Source organism: Puma concolor, chromosome D2, assembly GCF_028749965.1.
Source record: "Puma concolor isolate L17-30 chromosome D2, mPumCon1.1.hap2, whole genome shotgun sequence".
NCBI classification, from domain to species: Eukaryota; Metazoa; Chordata; class Mammalia; order Carnivora; family Felidae; genus Puma; species Puma concolor.
Window position 1 is genome coordinate 57990488 of NC_141677.1, and position 23339 is coordinate 58013826.

General features: G+C 46.1%; 1 protein-coding gene across 3 annotated transcripts in view; it reads right to left on the reverse strand.

Annotated features, from left to right (window-relative positions):
* Nucleotides 1–23339, reverse strand: part of CRTAC1 (cartilage acidic protein 1) — a 145385-nt gene that overhangs the window by 85659 nt on the left and 36387 nt on the right. The gene's annotated exons all lie outside the window — the stretch shown is intronic.

The following is a 23339-nucleotide window of genomic DNA, read 5'->3' on the forward strand; positions in this document are numbered from 1 at the left end:
ACACACCGTGTCCTAAAAACTTCCAAGCCATTTGTTTGAACTCACTCTTCTTTAATTGAGAGATACACTCCTTTCTCCTCCCATCTGAAATAATTTGCCTGTTCTCTTCTCTGACTGCACCATTTTCCAGGATCACCACGTGTCATTAAGAGCATGACTGTGAGCTCCCCAGCCCTTGAGATGCACTTTGTCCGGTGATTTCATTTCAGATGACCAGATGTGCACCTCACCTGCCTTAGGCTGCAGGTCCCTTAGTAGATGATTGGTTCTACCCATTCGAGTCTGAAGGCCCCTCCTGGAGAAGATGGAAGTCAACAGAAGTTGTAAGTTATACTTCCTTCTACAACATTACATTCTTGCAACATTATATTCTACCTGCCTCTCCTAATCTTTGCCTCATCCTTTGTTATCCCAAACAAGACATCAATGTACTCCGGGACATCAATGATTAGGAATAACACTCATTAAAAAACCCACCAAAATTATAGGAAGCTCATTATACTATTCTGCCTACTTTTGCATATGCTTAAAATTCTCCAATATAATTTTTTTTCCCAAAAGCCAATGAAAATAATTTCAGTGATATTAGGAAACATTAATTAGCAGACTGGATCTTGGGTCAGAGGGAAAGGAGGGGAGGGACTGAGCATGTGTCCAGGGAGCAGCCCAACCAGACATAGGATCTTGAAGAAATCATCAACCTTTCCGAGGCCTTACAATCCCAAATCTAAGAACCAAAATGCACTCTCTCTTAGCTCCTCCTTCCCTTTGAGTGGTGATGGCTAAGGAAGAGAATTTTGACTCCATATGAGCATAAACATGCCAATGTTCACATGCACTGATCTCATGCCTTACCCTACAATACACACCTACCCCCCCCACCCCCAGGCTGGCATCTAATTTTAACAGTAACTGGTCAACCTCCACATGTACTTGTGCTTCTGCCTTCTTTGCCAGTGTCTTTTAGAACACAAGATCCCAGAAGACAGTTCCCATGTCTTGAACTTTCTTTAGGAAGATTCGGAACATCACTGCGCCCGGGAAGCAACAAACCCCTACTCCTGGGCACGCAGCCTCCACACCTCCACCCCACGCCCATCTGAAGTTGGGCCTCGGGTCACAACGACTGGGTCTCTCTGTCCAGTTTTTCAGTCAACACTCCAGGCAAGAAAAAAGAGGAGAGGCTGAGAGGCCAGCAACAGCCTTCTAGAACAAGCCCAGGAGGGGCGGATCACAGCCAGTACCTAAGAGAAGTTTCTGATCCACAGAAAACGGGACACTCTGCCTCGGTAAGAAACACTCAGAGCCATTTTTCAAAACTAGCAGCTGTAAAGGAATGAATGCAGATCACCGTTTAGTGTGCACCAACACAGAGTCATTCCACCCTCAAAGAGCTTCACAGTCATTATTAAAGAACACATTTCAGAACATAATGTTATTAGGCTATTGATTGTTGTTGGTGTCGATGTTTAATTCAGTAACAGCTTGAGTGGTAGAGAGCTTTAAATGAAACGGATGCTCCAAAGACCCGCACAAACGCTACAATTTTCCACTGGGTTTCACAAGCGGCTTCGGCAATGCCGTGGGGACAAGGGGCTCCTGGTGCCGCGAGGTTTTTACAGGCGGGGAACTCAGGGGCCAGCTGCCGAGCAAGGCTCTGCGGTTTTTGGTACAGAAAATAGAAAAGGCGGAGAGTTCCACATGAATCCAAACAACATCCGCTCCCTCTGTCACCACGCATTAAATGATCCGGGACCGAAATTCAATACACACCTCGGGCACTCTTGCGGAACGGTACCCGTGCATCTTGGCGGTATCAACATCCCAGGAGGAATAGAGAAGCAAAAAAAAAAAAAAAAAAAAAAAAAGAAAGAAAAAAAGAAGCTCTCCTCTGAACATACACAGAGATAAAAACCACAGTGGGAAACCCCCACTGGGACCAGGGGACTGAAGGTGCCAAAGGGATAGCCCGCCCACATTGCTGCAGTTCCTCCCCCCTGAGGCTGGTGGGTCGGCAGGACCCCCTGTGCTGGGCAGAAATTCCAGGGACAAGCAAACCTGAGGCTATACTGAGAGGCAGCCCAACCCCAGTGTCCGTGGGGCCCTGTCGTCACCATTTCCTGTCCATTCCACCCCTAAAACCTTGCCTAGAACCAGCCCCCCACCATCCTTAGTTAGTACCTGCCTCTTGTTTCTGTTTTCATGCTCTCTTCTTTGGTCCGGACCAACGGTTCTCTAAGTGTGGTCCCCTGACCAGCAGCATCAGCATCACCTGGGAACTCGTTTAAAATGCAAATTTCTCAGACCCTACTCTAGACTAGTTACATCGAAACTCTAAAGATGAGGTCAGGTAATCTGTGTGTGTGTGTGTGTGTGTGTGTGTGTGTTTCTTTAACATTTATTTATTTTTGAGAGACTGAGAGAGGAGACAGAGCACAAAGGGGAAGGAGCAGAGAAACAAGGAGACCCAGAATCCAGGCTTTCAGCACAGAGCCCGATGCGGGGCTCAAACTCAGGCACCGTAAGATCATGACCTGAGCTGAAGTCAGACACTTAACCGACTGAGCCACCCAGGCGCCCCCCATCTGTGTTTTTAAAAAGGCCAAAGGCCTCTGATGCACGCTCAAGTTTGAAACCACTGGCTTGGACTATTGCGGCAATCTGTAATGGTCTCCTGTCTCCAGCCCAGCCCCCACACTGCCACCAGAGCCACCTTCTAACACACAAACCTAATCAGCCTCGGTGCCTGGCACAGCCCAGCATGTGGTAGGTTTTTAATAAATGTTCATTAACTGACTGAATGAAATATGACCTTTGCTTTTAAAACTCTGATGGCTGGCCACTCATGGCCTCCGCAGGATAACCCAGAAACTCCTCAATAAGCTAGAATAATATTTATCTGATTGTTATTTCTTTTTAGTACTATTTTTATTAGCAATTATCAGTTGTGGAATCCCTACATTATGCCATGCAATTTGGTGAATACCCTGGATTATGATATTTATTCTTTTTTAACCGGTCAACCCTGTGAGGTAGAGGGAGGGAGGTGCCCTTCACAGATGAGGAAACTGAGGCTCAGAAAGTTTGGGTAACTTGCCTAAGGACATACAGGCACCAAGGGATGGGCTGGAGTTCAACCCAGGTTTGTTTGTCTCCAAGGCTCATGTCTTAAATGTATTTCCTTCCCACATGAGACCTCAGTGACTGCTCTATGCCCTTCCCACCTACACGTTCTCTCTTGCTTGCGCTTGGGCTGTAAGTCTCTGTGAAGTCTTACCCGATGCTCCTTCAAGACAGAATGAACAACTTGCTAATTATACTAATGATCCAGTACTTTATGGTGGATGGCTTATGGGGGCCTAAAAACCCTTTGATGAGTATTTCTTGAACTGTAGGCCTTGGATCACCTGCGGAGTTGAGCCAGAAATGCAGAGAAATGCAGAGCCCCAGGCCATGCACCACTCCCGCCCCCAATTCTAACACAGTGGGCTTGGCGTGGGGTCCAGAAATGCCTCTCGCCTAGGCACCACGCCCTCCCCATGGTTATTCTGCATGCTGATGTTGGAGCTCCACTGCCCTGGAGTGTGAGCTTGGCTTGTCCACATGGGTCCCCTGGAGCAAATGTATAGGGCTGCCACTTGACAGGCCATTAGAGAATGAACGGATGATCCCTTTTCTTTTAAAAGGATTGAGGTGGGGTGGGGTGTCCCATAAACCCCTCATAGGAGAAAAGAAGCCACAGCAGAGACAGGCTTTCCAGATGTGGCACCAGCTGTTGGCGCGCAAGAAACAAGCCTGAGTGTGACTCGAAGGCACATGTTTCGAACCACAAAAACTTGACATATCGACTTTGGCAAGGCTTGCCGACCACGCCGTGCTGATAACGTTATTAACGCCGAATGTATTGGCCTGACCTTATCAGGCCTTATAAAGAGCACAGGAGTCTAATTAAGTTCAGATGCCAACACCTCTAACTTCTTTCTCGATAGCTACTGAGCCCATCATTTACCCTGATGTTCCTGAAATGGCTGGTCTTTAAAACCAAAGGAAGTGAGTCATTAGCATGTGTAAGGCGCTTGTCATGATTTGTGGTAAAACCAATCTGGCGCCCAGAGACAGGGTGTTTCATTTTACTCCTGTGATACCAGCCTGGCCGGGAGGCGACCCAGCCTTATCACCCCATCACACTCTCCACGGGGCTCTGCCCTCAGTCTCCTTCTGTTCAACTTGCACACAAATGAATTGGAAGGGACCCTGGTGGGCCTGCTGGTCAAATGGGCAGATGACACAGAGCTGGGGAGGAAACTAGGTCAGAACTGGTGTCAGAGCCAGGATCCCAAAAGGGACCTGTGAGTCAGGGGCTGCTGGCAGGTCTTATACTTGGACTATCTCTACCCTTGAAACAAATATTAGATAGTAGCTGAAAATAACAGCAAACATTGGTGTAGAACAGGGTGCCAGAAACTGCTCTAAGCGCCTTTATACACGCGAACTCGTACAATCCTCAACACCCTACGCGGCAGGTTCTATTGTTACCCTCATTGTTAAGATGAGGAAACTGAGGTGAGAGCAGTTGAGTAACTTGCCCAGGAGACTGGAAAAATGCACCCACCAAATCGTCCTTTTCTTTGTAGCTGCCCAGTGTACTTAAATACCCCCATTGACGGAACACTCACTACCACTTCAACTCTTCAGGAAGTTATTCCTTCTATTGGTTGCAGTGAAGCTGTGTGAAAAAAATAAACTGGGTAGTTGAGCTGGAGACATTGAGATGTGAGGTGGCTGTCCCCCAAAGTATAAGTCGTTGAAGTCGCTGAGGGCTATACTAATAGAGATACAGTGTATCAGCAGAAGGAGGTGACAGAGCCCAGTTCTTCCCTGGGCTGAACAGCCACACTGGGAGTGCGGTGCTCAGTCCTGGACAAGTCCGGGAACTCGGGAGGCTACAGTCAAACTGAGTTGTCTGGAGAAGGGTGATCCGGTCAGCGGGAGAAGGTGAAACCAGGACTTAGGATCTGATGAAGGAGACGGAGGCATCCTACTGGAAATGAGAAAACAGATGGGGCAGGGGGAGCAGTGTGATGGCTGTGCAGGAGAATGCATTCAGGCTAAGGGCAGAGCCAATGGGAGGAGGCAGGCAGGAAAGCCTGATTTTCATTTTTTCGAAAATTTTTGGTTTGGGATGGTTTTAAATTTACAGAAAAATTGCAAATATAGTACAGAGGGTTCCCCTATATTCCACACACCCAGTTTCCTCGATCGCTGACCTCCTACATTAATATGTGACTTTTGTTACACTTAATAAACTGATATTGAGACATTATTAACCAAAGTCCATATTCTATTCAGATTTCCTTTATTTTCACCTGATGTCCGTTTTTTCTTCCAGACCCAACCCAGGATACCACCTCACATTTAGTGGTCAGGTCTCCAGAGGCTCCCCTTGGTTGTGACGGTTTCTCACTTCCTTTGGTTTCGATGTCCTGCACAGTATCAGGGGTACTGATCAGGTATTTTGTGGATGTCCTTCATTTGGGATCTGTTTGATATTTTTCTCACGGTTAGACAACGGTTACAGGTTAGGGGAAGACAACCGGGATAAAATGCCATGTTCATCACATCATATCAAGGACACATACTATCAATCTGATTTATCCCTGTTGATATTAACCTTGATCACGTGGCTGAGGTACCGTTTGCCAGATTTCTTCACTATAAAGTTACTCTTCCCCCTGCTTTCCGGACTGCACTCTTTGGAAGGAAATCACTATGTGAAGCCCACACGTAAGGAGTGTAGTCACGCTTCATTCACCTTGAAGGTGAAGTATCTACATACATTATTTGGAATTCTTCTATATGGGAGTTTATCTATTCTTGCTCATGTAGGTATTTGTTCAATCATTTATTTATATCAGTAGAGATTCGTTGATATTATTCTACACTTTGGGTTATAATCTTACACTTCCTTGTTATTGTTTAAATTGTTCCAGCTTTGGCTGCTGGGAGCTCTTTCAGTTGGCTCCTAGCCTCTTGGACATACCCATCACTGTGGATTTTTGACCAATTCCTTACATTCTACCACTAACAGGTGCTGCAGTTTCGTCTTATATATTTCCTGCCCCAGTCCCAGAATCAGCCATTTCTCCAGGAAGCCGTAGTTCCTTTTATTGGAGAATGGTGTTAGAAACCAAGACCTGGGGGCTAGATGTGCTCATTGCTACTGGGGTGTCCCTTGCTTCTAGGCCCTCTCGGATGACAGAGCAAGAAAGTATGTGTGTATCTAACCCATGTATGTATACATATTTATAAATATTTCTATAGTAACCACATGTATCTATATTGAGCTAGACAGGAGTTCACACTGATGTCTCCAACTCTATTACCACATAAATCATCCTATCCTAGGGGAGGCTGATTTTTAAGCAACAACATTGAGGTGATGGACGTGTTCACTAACCTTGTTGTGGTAATCATTTCACAATAAATATGTGTATTGAATCATCGTGTTATACACTTTAAACTTACACAATATGACATGTATATATCTCAATAAGGTTGGAAAAAAAACTCCAACATTAAAAGAAAGACATTCTGCAGATGTGGGGCTGGTTGCTTCTGGAGGTAGTAAGTGCTCCGTCATTGAGTGTATTCAAGCAGACTGGGAAGCTACAAGTAAAGAGATCTGGTGGGCAGAATTGGAAAGGAAATTCACTTTGACTATGTTCAAGGTCCCTCCCCGCCCTATGACTGTTGAAACAGAAGTACCACTTATGGAAAGAGCATATACGGCTTCCCGGAAAGATCCACTGTCATCTACCTTTCAGAAGTCTAGGATCCGTGCAGGGAGAGAGCTGGCATTTAGAACAAATAAACGAAGCACTATTCAACTGGTGGGAAATTTATGGCATTTGTAATCCAAAGAAGAGAAAACAGACTTAAAATATAAATGAAACTCAAAACGGTTTTAAATTCACAGATGACAGAGCCAGAATGGATTATGAAAGGGGATGATGCTGGTTTATGGGAGGGACACGTGCCAGAGGACTGACATCTAATAAGGAGTTAATCTTGCTGTCCTTTTGGAGTCCTGGGTATACGAGAGAGAAAGAGAGAGAGAGAGCAAGCAAGGGAAGGGGAGAGGGAGAGAGAGAGAGAGAGAGAGAGAGAGAGAGAGAGAGAGAGAATCCCAAACAGACTCCATGCTGTCAGCACAGGGCCTGATGCGGGGTTCGAACCCACGAACCATGAGATGATGACCTAAGCTGGGATCAAGAGTTGGATGCTTAACTGACTAGGCCACCCAGATGCCCCCAGAGAGATAATTCTTAATGTTTAACTACCAACGCTCAGCACCTAGTCAGGGAAAAGGGGGCAGCCCAGAGGCCAAGAGAGGAGACTAGGAACTGACCACCTTGAACACATGGAAGGCTGAGTTTCCCAGGAAGCAGAATCCCTCTTTGGTTAGCAGTTCTTCCTTCCCGGTAGGGCCTTGTCCAAAGATTTTGAACCAGCACATCTTCGGTCTAGTGTAGAGATTTATTTTTTAAAATAATCTCCCTTAGGTGATGCTGATAACTGGAATTTCTCCATGGGCATTTAAAGTGATGCTGGTGATCTGAACACCAGAGTTTGCCCAGGACAGTCCCAATTTAGGTATGTTGTTCTGGGTAATTATTAGTAGGTCCCCCTTTCTCCCATGTCAAAAGTGCCCTGTTTTGAGTGGCAAACTATAGAGTCACCCTTCTTCATACTGATATGTCTCTGAGCCACAGAGGGAAGGAATCATGGATCAGCAAGGCATCCTTTCTGGCCAAGCACTGCTATTCCATCCCAGCTTCAATCTAATAGAAAGTGAGGGTTCTCTGTCGGGGATGGGGAGAGGTTCGTGTTGGGGCAGGAGAGGGTCCTAAAATCTCCTGGGGTCAAAGGCTTGGAGGCCAGGGATAAATAGATTGACAAACTCGCCAGGTGTTTGGATGTGCCTCCCCTTCCCCGGCCCCTTAAGAATTACTGCTTAAAGGAGCTGCCTGCCACTCAGCCCTAAGCCTCCCTTTGGGCCCTGCCTTTCCCTTCCCTTTCTTCTCCTTTCTTTCTCCCAAACCTGCCGTTTCCCCTGTCAATATCAAAGGGCTGCCAATGTGCTTTGCCCTGTTGATGATGGCTCCCTAGATGAAAGAGTTAGCTGATCTTTGGTCAAAAGTAACCATGGAAATCGGAGACATTAGCCATTGCCTGCTGGGACCTCTGATAGGAAGCTCTCAGATTCCCTCCATGCTCAGGAGAGAGGGCATAAACCACAGGCGACCCCACAGGCCCACAGATCTGAAACACAGGTGTGATCACGTCTTTGGCTCCTCCCGCGGCCACCTGCTTACCCCCAGCCCAGTAGCCCTCGGGGTGCGTGCTGACCATGCCCGCTAACCATGCCGAGGGAACAGGTTGCTTCTGACACTGGACGCAGCCTGCTCAGTGCTCGGGGTCCTCCTCCCTCTGCCCATCACTCCCCATTCTTTAGTGACCTCGCACAGTATCAGGGCTTTAAATACCATCTGAATGCTGACAATTCCCCGATTTATGTCTCCACCCCGGACCTCTTCCCCGAACTGCATACTCGTATATCCAACTACCTACTCGATATTGCTCTTGAATGTTTAATAGACGTTTCAAATGTAACTTGTCAAAAACTGAGCTCCGGTGCCCTCTTCATCCATCCCTGCTGCCTCTCCTTTCTCAACTCCTGACTTCCAGGTGCTTGGCCCTACGTTCCGAGTCCTCCTCCCCTCACACCCCCACATCCAATTCATCAGTGAATCGGAATCTGGTTATTTCTCAGACGTCTGCTCACCTCTGGTCTAAGCCCTTTGTCATCTGGACTACTGCAGGAACTTCCCAGCAGCTCTCTTGGCTTCCCCTTTCCTCCCACAGTCTCTCCTCAACACGGAAACAGAGCTTTCCTTTAGAGTGCCAGTCACATCGCGTCACCCCTCTGCTCCAAGTCTGTGTCCTAATGGCCTTCCTCTCACTCTGAGAAAGAGGCCAAAGTGAGCCAGCAGCCCTCAGGGCTGTCAGGGGCTGCTGCTCTGGCCACACTCAGACCTGACTTCTCACCCTTTCTTCTTCCTCACTCTGTGCCAGCACCAGCCCCCTTCCTCCGCCTCCCCCCAGATTCCTGCCTCAGGGCCTTAGTGCAGTCTGGCCCCTCTGCCTGATCAGCTGGGGCTCCCTCCCTCACCTCCCCTAGGGCTGGCCCCAGACTCCTCAGCTAGGGCATCCTGATGCCCAGCCCCAGCATTTACCTCCTTTCCCCAGTTCATCTCCTTAGCACTTACACTAACATATAACACCATTTGCTCATTTAACTTCTTCAATGTCTCCCTCACGAGGACATAAACTCCAGGAGGGCAGGGGTTTTGGTCTGATGGTTTCCAGCAGTATCTCCAGTGCCTAGACAGTGCCTGATGCAAGATGGGAGGCGCTACGATAATATTGGTGATTGTTTGAGGGAATCATTAATCTATGAGCAGCATATATAAAGTAATAAATAAAATACTACATAGTTAAACAAAGATGATCACAGGACACAAAGACAACTTATAAAGAGTGAACACATCTGGCTAATGAAAATATAAGAATAAGTTCACCTTCATTAGGAACGCTCAAATAATTCATATTAAAACAATGACATGCTGTTTTTCTAGTATCAGAGTAGCAAAAATAAACCAAATAATAATAGTCAATGCGGACATGCATGTCTATACACTGCTAGAGGGAGTATAAATTTGTATAAAGTTTTTTGGAAAGCAATTCCATAATATGAATCAAGAGTTTAAAGTTTTTTTCGTATCTGTTGAATGATGACTGGGAATCTCTTCCAGACAGCCCAACCTTCAGATAAAAGCTTATGCACACCTATAGATGAATGGAAACACAGAATGTGATATATACATACAATGAAATATTATAAGCCTTAAAAAGGAAGGAGATTCTGACATATGCTATAGACACATGCCACACATGCTGTAGATGAACCTTGAGAACATTAGACTGAGTGAAATCAACCAATCACAAAGGGACCAATACTCTGATTCCTCTTAGGTGAGGTACCTAGAATAGTCAACTTCATAGAGACAGGAAGTAGAATGCTGGGTGCCAGGGGCTGGGGGAGGGGAAATGGGTACAGAGTTTTAGTTTGCAAGATGAGAAAAGTTCTGGAGCTGGATGGTGGTGAGAGCCACACATATAACATGGATGCCCTAATGTCACTGAACCGTATGCTTAAAAATGGTTATGATGGCGGGGGGGGGGGGGCGGCGCGCCTCGGTGGCTCAGTCGGTTAAGTGTCTGATTTCAGCTCAGGTCATGATCTTGCAGTCCATGAGTTTGGGCCCCACGTCAGGCTCTGTGCTGACAGCTCAGAGCCTGGAGCCTGCTTCAGATTCTGTGTCTCCCTCTCTCTCTGCCCCTCCCTTGCTCATGTGTGCTCTCTCTCTCTCTCTCTCTCAAAAAAAATAAATAAATAAACATTAAAAAATTTTTAAAAAATCGTTACGATGGTAACATTTACGTTATGTGCATTTTACCACAATTAGAAAAAAAAAAAGCTATAAGATTGAACACAGAGCTGACAGCTAAGTTCACCAATAGTTTCTTTATGTCCCCTGGAGAGAGAAAGCATAACATGTATTTGTCAAAGATAAGTCTTATTATCTATGCCAATGTTGATCTTGTAGGGCACATTTATTTTGAGAAAAATAATAAAAACAAAAACACAGGAAGCCTATGCACACCATTTTTTGCTGAGGCACTATATACAGTATTCAAAAATAGAAATCAACATCACACCTGTTGATAAAGAAATGGTTGTGTAAATTATAGAATATCCACAAGATGGAATATTACACAGCTGTTAAAAATTATTTTTGCAAATACTTTTATAACCTGGAGAAAACTCATGGTATCTTTCTGAGTAAAGAAGCCTGATACAAAATTTGGAATACAAGGGGAACTACTTATGTCAAAAACTACACAGCTTCATTTTATCGATTCCACAGCATAGAATTTTTTCCCCACATGTTAACCTATCTGCAACGTCTCACTCTCTCTGAAAAGCAGCACTGTATCAAGTGTAATCGCACAGTCTTAGTGGCACATAAAGTAACGATGCACTCCCAAATGATGGTGTCTTAGATTTAATGAAACACGGTGTATGGGAAGAAAACTAAAAGCAACATGCCAAAATGTTAACAGTAATTACGTTTCTTTATATTTTTCCATATTGTAAAGAAGTTTTATAATGAGCTTATATTGCTTTTAGAATCAGAAGGAAAAAAAAAAAAAGCATGTTAAAAATATCTCTTCAATGAGTGTTCATTGCCTGACAGGGTATAGCACAAACTCCTCAGCCCCTGTGCCCTCTGGTTTCTGCCTGCTTTTCAGTGACATCTTCTTTCCTCCTCACACGCTCTGTGAACCAGCACTCGGTTCCTGCCCCTCCCATACCTCCATCTCCATGGAAGTGCTCTTCTTCCCACCTGAAATGTACCCCCCCCCCAACTTTTCTACCCGGTGAATTCTTATTTTATTTTTCAATGACTCACCTCTCAAAAATCCTCTCCTCTGTGAAGTCTTTCTGTTTATTCTCCACCCAGAAAGCAACAGTTCCTTCCTCTGTGTTTCCAAAGCACTGGTTGCTGCTTCTTCCTTCCTGTTCTGGCCTAAGATTTTCAACAGGGCATCCAAACAGTCCTCATCATGTTGTCTGCTGGCCACGCCTTAAAAATCTGACTCCTTCCCTTCTCCCCTAGCTGAAACCTTTCTTCCGGGTCACCAGTGACAGCCTGACAAGTTCAAATTCTAATGAATACCCAGTCCTTCTGTTCTCTGAGGCATTTACGGGGCACCACTTCCTCCATTCTGAACCCCTTTTGGCCTGTGGCTTCCATGACATCTCACTCTTCTAGAATGTTCTCCACTTACCTTCTCCTTCTTGACCATTGTTACTGTATCTTCTCTCAATAGTCACTGAAATGCTCTCTGTCTTGGCCCTGGGATTCTTACTTGGAGGTCTAGCACGTCTGAGGAAAGGCCCTAGGGATTCACGCACCTCCTAACGCCTCTATGCAAAACTCTGTGGCTGTGACAGTACGCACATTTTACCTGGGGAGACAGCCGCAGCATAAAAGATCCCATGACACACACACACACACACACACACACACACACACACACACACACCAAAAAAATTACAAACGATTGCCCTACACATTCTCCAGTGACCTCATCTACTTTTTATTTGGAGATAAAATACCACTTATATTTTTATCTCCCCTCAAAGAACTTCTAAACGATGGGCACTGCATGCTGTGTGGGAGATATTTCTGCACGGGGAGGAGGCGTTTCTCTTAAATCACAACTCGGCCTGCTCTGCCTACACACATTAGGAGGAGGGGAAGAAGTCTCAGAGACTCCCAGGAAGGGGCTGTCTGTGTCGTAGGAGGATTGCATAGATGAGGAGCTGCCATGAAACCATGACCCAACAGGAGGGGCTGAGGAGCAGGCCAGGCATCTGTCCGGCATCTGTCCAGCACTTAACACAAACTAACTCTGTTGTACATTTCCTCTAATCACAACATGAAGGTCTGGCAGTTCACCACTGGTTACTGCTCAGGCAGCAAGGTCATCTGCTTACAACTTAGAAAAATATCAGAGACAGCACTACTTAGGGCATTTGAACAGAAGCCCTTCCCCAGCACTGGCAAGTCAGGTTCTTTCAACACTTTCTAATTTCCTTCAAAATAAAGAAAAAAAAATTAATCTAGAGGGGGAGAAATAGCACTGTCGAAAATTGTCTCCAGAGCTGTTGAACTCTTGAAGATATAAAATGGATTTTGTCTCTTATTCCCGGTGTCTCCCCAGCATCCCCTGCACCCCACCCTGCCTCACCTCTGTCCCTTCCTTCCCACCCTGGGGTCACCCCCCTGCCTGGTGGGAGGGTGGGCTCCCCTTGTCCCCCGGGCTGGCTCTGGCTCCGGACTGCCTCCCATTTGGGACCAGGGAGGACCAGCTTGGATCCTAAGGCCGGCATTTATACTCCCTGCTCAGAGATAGGAAAAAAGACCCTTTCTTCTGCTTGATATATTTAGTAACGACCTTAAAGAGTCTGCGAGGCTGAATGAATTGGTGCATCTCTGTGCATTGGAAGCAGCTGCCACGGCGCAGACAGGAGGAGGGGGAGACAGGAGGGGAAGGCGGGCGGAGGGAGGCGCTGGGAGAAAGGGAGCGGGAGTGGGGAGCGGAGGGGGGGAGCACGGGCAGCGGTGGGGAGGTAGCCAGGAGGATGCGCGGGCAGCGGCGGCGGCGGCTGAGAAGGCTGGAGTGTGCACCAGCCGCTGGCTGGCTGTCTCCGGTGGGCTGGCCTAGGATCTATTCCCTGGTGACTCTGAAGGGGTTAGCGCAAGGAGGGGTGCCAGTGGGGGAGGCGGTGGCTAGAGCCTCCCGTTAAATCTGCCTAAATGGCAGCACTTAAGGGCCAAGTGAAGGAATCCAATTTGCTCACAAGGAACACCTACAAATTTATATGTCGGCATTTAACACAAAATGCTCCCGGACCAATCCCAGGGCAGAGCAGGACACGGGGCCGGGCTGACTGACTCGGCTGGTCCTTACGCTCCTCTCAGAGACTGCAGGCTTGGGGAGGCGGGGAGCACCTGTTCCTGACCTACCTCCTGGCTGGAAGGTTCAAAAGACTTCAGACCTCCCAGCTCCAGGGCACAGAGATGGTGGCTTGTAGGGGGGATGGAAGGGTCGGGATGGGGAGCCTGCAGACCTTCTCTCTTCCTTTTCTTTGGAGAAGTAGCTGCAAGATTCAACATCACTTGGCGGCAAAGAGGAGTAAGAGGATTAACCCTGTGGCTACTTTGGCCCAGGTTAGGACTGAGCCACCTCTTCTTCCTTAAGGACATGGGGTTGTTGTCAGGTGGTTCCATTTCTGTTCAGCCTGTCAGCCACATCCCCTTTGCAGAGTCCCCGTGGACCCTTTGTGCAAATGACAGAAAGGCGCTCCTTCCTTCAGGCCGGCACAGCCTTGCGCAGGTGCAGGGCTGGGGGAACAACGAGCCCCCACCTCACACGCAGAAGCCCTGCCTAAATTCTACTTTCTCCTCTGCACCAGGAGCCTCTCCCACCAGAGAAGGAAGCCGAGAGTACCTGGCAGAGCCTGCTCCTGGGCTGGTCCTGTGAGGAACCAGCTTTCTGCTGCCTCCTGGGGCCATGAAAGGGAGCCATGAGGCCATGGAAGAAAGAGGAATCATCTCCCCAGTGCATGGTCTCTCCTCCCCCAACCACATCTTACATCTTAGGACTCCAAAGGGACCATGGACACCAAGCTCAGAGCCCCAGAGGAAGGGAGACAGGTTTGGCTGGCTTCTGAGGACTGGAAAGACTCTCGGGGAGAGGGGGGAGCGGCCAGCCTGGAGAGCCCATCCTTGGCTTTCTAGAGCTCAGAAAGGCAGGCTACAGCAGCCTGCTCTCCTCGAGGGCCTTGCTGATTCGATGCCTCAAAAGCCTGTAGTGAGGGAGTAAACAAACATCTTCAGTAGGTCCTCAGTGCTTACTCTGCATCTAACAAAGCTCAACAGAGTTGATTAGTGATTTTAAAAAGAGGGTAATAAAAAAGAAAACCAAATGTCTTGTACGTGGAGTTCGCTAGTTAACAATAGGCTTTGGTAGTTACCAGTCTGGCTGCTAGTTCCAGGTTGTCTGGGTTCAAATCCCAGCTCCACAATCTCACTGCCCACCCCCAGACTAGTATTTGGCCCAGGACAAGGTTACCTGACCTGGCTGGGCTTCACCTGTCTCGCCAGTAACACGAGGGTAACATATGTATCCACCTCGCGAGGTGAATGAGATGACCAAATGAGTCAACACATGTAAAGCACTGAGAACAGCATCTGACACACGGTAAGAGCTTAATAAATGGTAGATATTATTCATTTCACTAAAAATACTCATCCCGGGGTTGAAATTCTGTCTATCCATGGGCAAACCAGATCCACTGCCACCTTTTCCAAGAAGCCTTTCTAGACTTCTCCAGTTAGAATTAACCTCCTGTCTCTGGGGCGCCTGCGTGGCTCAGTTGGTTGAGCGTCCGACTCTTGATTTCAGCTCAGGTCATGATCCCAGGGTTGTGGGATCGAGCCCCACATTGGGCTCTTCACTGAGCATGGAACCTGCTTAAGATTCTCTCTCTCTCCCTCAGCCCCTCTCCCCTTCTTTCATGTGTTCTATCTCCAAAAAAAAAAAAAAAAAAGGAATTAACCTCCTTTCTCACCCCATCCCCAAACACACTCTGTTCCTGCCATGAATCCTGAGTTTATCACATCCTGTTTTGCACACCAGATATCTGTGACTGCGTCTATGGGCTCAACTGTACTAGATTCCCGTCTTCTTGACAGCAGGGACTGAGATTTACATATCTTTGGTTCTCAGGTCATTAGCAAGGTTCCTTCACATAGCTCAGTAGGTATTTGTTGTATTGAATAAAATGTAGATGAATACAGGTCAGCTCAGTCATTTTGTTAATTTAGGCCCATGGATCATCTTGGCAAAAGGTAAGAAGCAGAGAATTCCCAGAGCAACTCAAGAGTCTTTGCTGGACCTTTAGGACATCTCAGGAAAAGGGAGAATATCTGTCAAGCATTTCCATGCAGTTGGTATTCACTTGCAATTTACTGCCAAATTAGTGTTGGGTTTGTCTGGAATTTATGGGGAAGTCCTGAACAGCTGGGCCAGGTGGGCCCCTGACAGCTAAGAGGGCCCAAGGTAATTGATAAAGGGGCCTCCACTCAGGCATCTTCTGTGACAGGTTCTAAGTCCTTTGGCAAGCTGCTCATCATGACAGCAGCTGAATTGTGATGTCTGGAATATTGTGGTTGGGGAACACTGTCTGGCACATGAGCAAGACAGGAGCGAGGCACAGGAGCTGTAATTGGATCTCCACAGTTTCTTTTAGGACTGGCCCCGCTCACCCAAGGAGGCAGAGCACTGTGAAAGGTCCCCCAAATCAAGTCTTGTCAGGTTTTTTCCTCTCCGGATAACAGTGGCTAGTGCAATGACATTCCTATGGCTAAAGAGAAAGCCAGCTGTTTACAGTCTATGGTATTTTTTTTTTTTTTCTGGGGCCATCTTAATGGTGACTCTCCAGGGTACCAGTCCAAATCTGAGACTGGAGAGCTCTGGGGAGGAACACCAGCTCTAAGGCCCTGATAGAAAATTAAGATCTGGTTAGCAAGGCAACCAGTAAACTATGGTTTACTGCAATGCTGTGGGAGCATAACCAAGAAGAGAAATGTTGGCTTTATGGAGTTGGTTTTGCTATCAAAACTGAAAACCTAAAATAACTCAAGAAGTTGCCTATCGGAATTGATGAGCACTTCATGAGTGTAAATCAGAGTGGCAGGGAGCCAATATGCTACGGTCATCAGTATGTATGTCCTGACCCGAGGCTGCGCCCAAGACAGAAGAAGGATTTCACACCAGCCAGGACCCCAGCCGGCCCTTCTGGTGCTCCTGAGGGGGCGGGATGGTCCCCACAGCCTCTTCCTGGGTGTTATATCATCATCTGAGTGGACTGAGCCTCTGCTACTGGACCCCTGTGCAGGCGGGGGGAGGTCAACTGCAAGGACACAGTTCACCTGATCAAACAGCCAAAGCACAAAATAGCCACTGAAGGCCTTGCTACCCAAAGTGTGGTCCAGGGACCAGCAGCAGCGACACAACCTGGGAGCTTGTCAGAAATGCAGAGTCTCAGGCCCTACCCCAGACCTAGAGAGTGAGGATCTGCATTGTAACAAGGTCCCAGTGATTTCTGTGCACACGCGAGTCTGAGAAGCACTGCCTTTAAGTTTCGCCTCTTACTAACCCTGCTGCCTTGGGAGTGACCCTTTACCTCTTTTCACCTCAGTTGTTTCATACAAAAAATGGGGATATGTACTCTCTTTTTCTCTTAGAACTTTTTTCTTAATGTTTATTTATTTCTGAGAGAGAAAGAGAGAGAGAGAGAGAGAGAGGAGGGGCAGAGAGAGAGGGAGACCGAGGATCCAAAGCAGGCTCCATGCTGACAGGACAGAGACTGATGTGGGGCTCAAACTCACAAACCACAAGATCATGATCTGAGCCAAAGTCTGATGCTTAGCTGACTGAGCCACCCAGGAGCCTCTGTACTCTTTTCTCTTCCATCACAGGGCTGTTAGGAGGCCCCCACAAGTATGGACATCAGGAGTGTACAGGCTGGGTAAATGGGAGGGGCTGTTGCCTACCTATGACCTTGGCTGGCTTCCTGCTCTTCACACGCACCAAGCAATTCCTGCCTCAGGAATTTTTGCACAAGCTGCTCCCTTGGCCCCTTGACTCCCTTGGAGTCACTCGCTTTCTCTGGGCCCTCATCTTCTTAAGAACGCAGTTTTGACATTTTTGATACAGGGACTCTTCTTTCTGACCCTTGAAAGATTCCTTTAGTCTTACAAGTGTCAGCTCAGATGTCCTCCCTTCAGAAAGGCCCTTCTGTTCTTCCCAGGTCTAATACCACACTCGGCTGTGTCACCCTGATTTTCTTGCTTCATGTCACTTACCGCTTTCTGAAATTATCTTGTTTTGAGCCTGTGTGTGAGTGTGTTGGTTCCCTACAAGAGCTCCATGAAGGTAAAAATCTGGTCTGCTTATCTGCCATTCTTGCAGCGATTAGAACACTGCTTGGCACTAAGAAGGCATTACATGTATTTTGTTGAATGATTTGATGCATGAACATTTGTGTCCGGAAATGAGTGTAATAATCTGTGACTAAAGGTGCACCGGGGGGGCTAGGGGAAAGGGGCAGATTCTTGACTCATCTGTTTGGATGCCTCAGTGGTGTGTCCCCCAAGTGTCATGGTCAAAGGGTCTAAGACCCAACCAAAAGTGCTCTCAGAGAAATTCTTCCTCCAAAGCACAGTTTTTCACTGGCCAGGGAGCGGGGCTGGGCCGTCCTTGTGCTCACATGGCACGTGAGTTCAGCGACAGGCGAAATGCTAAAGCAGAGGCCTAGTGGCCAGTGGCATCAGCCCCACCCTGGACCAACTGCATCAGAAACAATGGGGACAGGGTCCTATGATCTGTTTTAACAAGCTCTCCTTATCGTGATTCTGATACACAACAAAGCTTGAACACCACTGCAGTGATGAAGCAAAAGAGAATTTTCCTCTTCATCCCAGCTCTGGCCTATGAAGCACCTTCAGGGCATCAGATTTTGGTGTTCAATCAGGAGCTGGGGAACAAATGGACAATAGGATTGCTGTCACACCCTGCTGGGTATTTTGCTTTTCTTCCTTCAGCCTTCACATGACTTCCTCTGATGGCTGGGCTCGAAGAGGAAGACGGCTGGCGCCGAGTGATTCTTCTTTCACCAGTGTTTCTTTAGTGAGTCAGGCTGATTTAATTTTAATCAGCCGAGGCAGCAGAGCGGTGGTTCTCAGCCCTGGCTGCACTTTAGAATCACCTGGAGTGTTTTAAGATCCTGATGCGTGGGTCCCACCCCAGTCCGATGAAGTCAGAATGTCTCCGGGTGGAGCCAGGTACCAGGACTTTTAAAAAAGCTCCCCAGATTATTCTAATTTGCAGCCAGGCCTGAGGTCCACTGCAGTTTTGTGAAACACCATCTCTCCCAAGCTTTCCCAATGATAAGAATCACCAGGGGCACTTGTTAAGACTACTGCTTTCCAGGATTCTCCCCAGACCACCCTATCAGAGAAGCTCCAAGGGCCCGGGGGCTGTCTCTTTAATGAACACTCTGGATGATTCTCCTAGGCAAGCTTGGGACACACTGGTCAAATGGCCTCTGTGACCTATGGGATTGAATTCTAGCTTCACAACTTAAGTTGACATCAGGGAAGTTTCTTAAACCTGTTTCCTCATCTTTAAAATGGGGGGTGGGGTAATAAGAGCATCATTCTCAGGGGATTGCTGAAGAGTACAGAGTAGACTCATGTAAAGTGCTCAGCACAATGCCAGGAACACAGCAAGTGCTCAAAGAATGTAACTTGCCACCCCCCCTCATATAAGGTGGGGTTTCGGCAGCTGTATCTAGCAATGCACTTATGTTTGGGTCCTGCCTCCCCTGTAAATAAGAGACCACAGCTACCATTTACTTCTAAGCTTCTTGAACCTCTGATATTATATTCTACATCTCAACAGTCTCACTCTTATTGACTGAAGGGTGATTATTGACTTAATCTGCTATCATTAGTGTCTGTTGAGGAAGTCCTGGGATTTGCTTCCACAAAACATCACAATTGGGCTTTTTAAAAAAATTTCACAGGGGCGCCTGGGTGGCGCAGTCGGTTAAGCGTCCGACTTCAGCCAGGTCACGATCTCGCGGTCCGTGAGTTCGAGCCCCGCGTCAGGCTCTGGGCTGATGGCTCAGAGCCTGGAGCCTGCTTCTGATTCTGTGTCTCCCTCTCTCTCTGCCCCTCCCCCGTTCATGCTCTGTCTCTCTCTGTCCCAAAAATAAATAAACATTGAAAAAAAAAATTTAAAAAAAAAAAAAATTTCACAATTGGGTTCTTAAGAAAAAAATGAGGGGATAGAGGAAGTGACCAACTCCAAGTATCATATAAACAAATCAGGTTGGAATCAGAAGACACCTTAGATCATGTAGTCCAACCTCCTCACACCACAGCCAGGAGGTAGAAGGCTTTTCATTTCCAGCACACTGACACCAACTCAGAGGGAGAGAAATTGAGGCATCTATAAACCAAGGCAGAGACTCAAAGTAATTTGGCAGAAAGAAGAGATGGAAAAATGACCCCATGAAGGCATCCAGCATTCCTCAAACATTTTATAACACATGTGGATTTAAGTGCACCCCTACGTGTGTGTGTGCGCACACACACACACACACACACACACACACACACACACACACACAGTAGCCACCAGCCCCCTTGCTATTCCCGTATGGACAGTTGCTAAACAAAAATGAAGCTGTCACTGAGCTCTGGAAAGAGCATTTCAGAGACCTTCTCAGTTACAAAAATTACTGAGGAACACGTTTTCAACTCTATCCTGTGATATCAGACAAAAGAATCTGCAAAATCCCTCTGATTCTTGACAAGGTGCAGAAAATCATCAAGCGACTAAAAAAACAAGGTATCTGGAGCCCATGGAATTTCTGCTAAATTTTTCCAAATTAGGTGAAGAGAAAGACATAATTGCTCTCCCCATTCTTATTCTGAGGATCTGAAATGCTGAAAAAATTCTTGGGTGACCCTATGAATGCTGTGATTATGATCATTAAAAGTTTTTACTGGTTATAAAAAATCTACTTTGTGCAAATTTTACAAGAATTGGAAAAAATATAGAAAAGCATAAAGAAGAAAATTAAAATCACCTCTAAATCAACCACCAGAATAGCTGCTAATACTTTGGTATATTTCCTCCTAGCCCTTTCCTGTGCATATTTAAATGTTTGACAAAGTTGGGACCATACCATATCAAGTTTTATATTATGCTTCTTTCCCTTAGTTATGATATTAGAAATAATTCCCCCATGTCCTTAAATATTCTTTGAAGAGAATTTTTAATGATCACATAGTATTTTATCATGTTGGTATTCCATAATTTACTTAACCATTTTGTTAGTAATAGATAATAAAGTTGCTTCTGGTTTCTTGCTATTATAAAAAGGTGCAACAAATAGCCTTTCACATAAATTTTTGACGATATATTTCTGATTATGTCCCTAGGGCAGAGTTATAACAGCTGAATTAGAGTCAAAGAGTATGCATATTTTTAAGGTGCTTAGTACCTTTTGACAAATTTCTTTCCAGATTTTTGAACTCCTACTAGTAGGTCATGAAAATATCCACTTCACCACATCTTTGCTGACACTGAGTATTATAATCTGTTTAAGTTTTCGCCAGTTTTGTTACTGAAAACTACATCTGGATTTTATGCTGTATCTTGAAAATCCTAGGTAGTTGTATGTTACTTTCCTATCTGTTGGCCATTTGCATCTTCTGTTTTTGTGAATTATTGGTTGTGATTATTCTAAGAATTCATATATAGAGTGAAATTACACATATTACCTTATAGGAAATTCCTGCCCAGGACCACCCTTGAGCTTTCTCCTAGCATCTCACTGTGGCTTTAAGTCATGTAGACTCAGACTCCTAAGTGGTTACTTTCACTTCTTGCCAATGGCAAGAAAAATTCAGAAACCATAATCCTATTCTTTTTTACCTTATCTGATTTCATGAAAGCCTCTGCCTTACTCAAATGATAGCTATTGCTGGAAGATACTCATCATTACAAATGTCCACCCAAACATGTCAACATTTATTTTCTCTAGGATGCTCTACGGTAGAAACCTTTGATAATGTGTACATTTTCAGCCCCTTCAAGGTCATCACTAAAGTCAAACAAGGTTGGGTTTTCGTTCCAATGCTCCTTGACATTTCTTTTTCTGATGGTAAGTTATGTCACTAACCATCTTCTAGCATGAAGTTAAATCAGTCAGTGGACAGTAAATCTCTGCTGACTCTGAGGGAGAAGTAAAACCCACTCTGATCTAATCAAATCTAATCATCAAGCTCAAAAATGCTGCTGCCGCTGCTTTAATTTCAGGAACAGATCTTCACACAACTGTCAACATCATTACCAAAACACATCAGAAAATTGGATGAAGGTACAACATGTAGACAATCATAATCCCCCATCATCAATCTCTAGCAGTCCCCAGTTGACAATTCAGATTAGGGGTGAGCCTCCAGGGGACACACTTTGTAAATCAACTTCACAAAAGAGCAATATTAACCCTAGAAGCACCTTCACCGTGCAAATTCAGGTGCTGGCCAACCGAGAAATAGGAATGCAAACAGTGACTCAACATTTGAACAAAGTGTATGGTCTCGCCCATCTGTTATGGATGGCATGCCATAGACAACTAAGAGTTGCAGGAAGTGGGAGAATTGTTGCTTGAAAAGGTTTTCAAGTACACTGAGTAACTGAGCAAACAACTTTTGACAAGCAAAAGCCAAAAGCATTGAGCAATGGTGACCAAGAACAATTCTGCTGGAAAACCATGTGAACCTTCAATTCTAGACTCCTGACATGAACCTTATAGGCTTAGTGTGGTACTGAGCATACTCGGAGAATGGCAGAACAATACTTTGGAGAATAAATACCAAATGAATGTGAAGCATGCCAAGGGGCAATAGTGATGTCCACCATGTGGAGGGAGCCCAATTACTAGGAGAGTCACGCAGTGTTAGAGCTGAAAGGATCTCTGAATTCATCTCACTCACCCACAAATACTTATTGAGCACCTATGTTGTATCAGGCACTGTGCTCACACTCAAGAAAACAGGTTCAGAGAGGTTAAATAATTTGTCCAAGGTCAGACAGATAGTTAAAGCCAAGACATCCACCGAGAAACTAGCATTTCAATTTTTTATGACAAGAGACAGAAAAAGAATGTTTGACAGAAATGAGTTACAGAACAAATAAATAATCCAAGACTGTCTTGAAGCCTGCCAAAAGTAGAGATTCTTCTCTCTCCCCCCTTGTTGTGCTGTGATCTTTTGATCACAAAGAGATGGAAATTGTAAGATACCAAGAGACAGAAGTCAATTCTGAAAGCTTCAGTCTTCCTTTTATTCCCTATCAAAAGAAACACCAAAAATGACCACATTTCTCTTGACTCTTGCCTGAAAGTGGGATTCTCCAGTTGTCGGGATGGTCCAGGACCCTGGCTCTGGCAATGGCATGGAGGTGGGTGATGGCGGATCTATCCATTCCTCATTTGACTGAGTGTGGACCCAGCTCACAGTCCACAGGTGATGTGGCAGGTAACTACATCAAGGTGGGGTGGGGGTGGGGGGCGGGGTGTTCTCCCCATCCTAATGTTTCAATGTGGGGCCCACAGTGTTCCCCTCATTATTGTTTTGGGAAACTAAAGGGCAAGGCTTTCCCTAGTCTAAGAGAAACTTAAAAAGGAAGGAAGCATGATGCCTACATAAGAGGCTAAAGCAGGATTTGCCGATGGATTCTGTGTTCTGTTGTTTCAGATTCGCAGCCCATCCTTAGGCAAAGGACACACGTTGTGCTTAAGAACAACAGACAGTAGCTGCTGCCTGTTACACCTCATCTGCTTCCAGTGTGAAGGGGAAAATCCTTACCTGGCTGTGTGTGGGGGTGTGTGGTGGATTTTTTGGGGAATGTTCTCAGGCTCAGAAAGATATCTCAGATTTTCCAAAGGGTCTTTAAAACGAAGTCTAATTTTTAGGCTTAGAAACATGACTCCACCATGG